Raw genomic sequence first — 1,399 nt, 5'->3', positions numbered from 1 at the left:
GCAGAGGCAGACCCATTCTCTCTAAGGGAATGGGCTTAACAGAACTCCAACTTCAAAGCCAGAGACTTAGAAGTGATTTTTTTCTCTCTCTTTAATAACATGTTTTCATCTAATCATTCAAGTCACAACAGTCCACTGAATTAAAAAAATAGGAAGTAAAGAAAGGAATAAGGAGAAAATAAAAATATTCTGTCACTTGGTTACTTGGGTATATATTTTTGTCAAAACTCGTTGAACTGTACTCTTAAAATAAGTACAGTTAATTGTGCATAAAGTATGCCTCAATAAAGGTGATTTTTTTTTTAAATTTTGCCACTATTGACATTTAGATCTTTTTCTAGGCAATGTACATGCTGTTGTTGTTAGGTCCCATCAAGTTGACTCCAACTCATAGTGACCTTACATATAACAGAACAAAACACTGTTGTATTTTAGCCCATTGTTGCATCCACTGTGACAACCCATCTCATTGAGGGTCTTCTGTTTTGCTGACCCTCCACTTTACTAAGCATGATGGCCTTCTCCAAGGATTGGTCCCTCCTAACAAAAAAGTGGGATAAAGTCTTACCATTCTCACTTTTAAGGAGCATTCTGGGTGTATTTTCTTCAAGATAGGTTTGTTCATTCTTCTGACAGTCCATCGTATAGTCAATATTCTTCACCATAATTCAAATGCATCAATTCTTCTTTGGTCTTCCATTCCAGGTTTCACATACGTATAAGGCAATTGAAAATACCATGGCTAGTTGTCAGGTGCACCTTTGCTTTTTAAGATTTTAAAGAGGTTTTTTTGCAGGAGATTTGCCCAAAGCAATATGTTGTTTGATTGTTGAATGCTGCTTTTGTGAGCATTTGATCCCATGGGATTGTTGATCCAAGTAAAATGAAATCCTTGACAATTTCAATCTTTTCTCTGTTTATCATGATGTTGCTTATTGGTCTATTGTTATGTGCTGTCAAGGCATCTCCCACTCATAGCGACCTTATGTACAATAGAATGAAACACTGCCCAGTCCTGTGCCAGTCTCACAATCCCTACTATACCTGAGCCCATCGCTGCAGCCACCATGTCAGTCCATCTTGTTGAGGGCCTTCCCCTCTTTTGTTGACCCTCCACTTTACCAAGCATGATATCCTTTTCGAGGGAATGGTCCCTTCTGACAACATGACCAAAGTAGGTCAAATAAAGTCTGGCCATTCTCATCTCCTTTGCAGCATTCTGGCTGCACTTCTTCCAGGACAGATCTGTTAGATTGTTCTGGTTACCTAGTGCTGCTCTGATGAGAAATACACCACAAATGAGAAGGTCTTAACAAACAGGAGTTTATTCTTACAATTTGGAGGCTTTAAGTCCAAGTTCAAAGTACCAGGCTCCAGGGGCTGGGTGAAAGCCCCTCAA

The sequence above is a fragment of the Orycteropus afer genome, unplaced genomic scaffold, assembly GCF_000298275.1.
Source record: "Orycteropus afer afer isolate SDZICR_OR568_19922 unplaced genomic scaffold, OryAfe1.0 scaffold00058, whole genome shotgun sequence".
NCBI classification, from domain to species: domain Eukaryota; kingdom Metazoa; phylum Chordata; class Mammalia; order Tubulidentata; family Orycteropodidae; genus Orycteropus; species Orycteropus afer.
The sequence above is the reverse complement of the archived record's forward strand: the minus strand, read 5'-3'. Positions refer to the sequence as shown.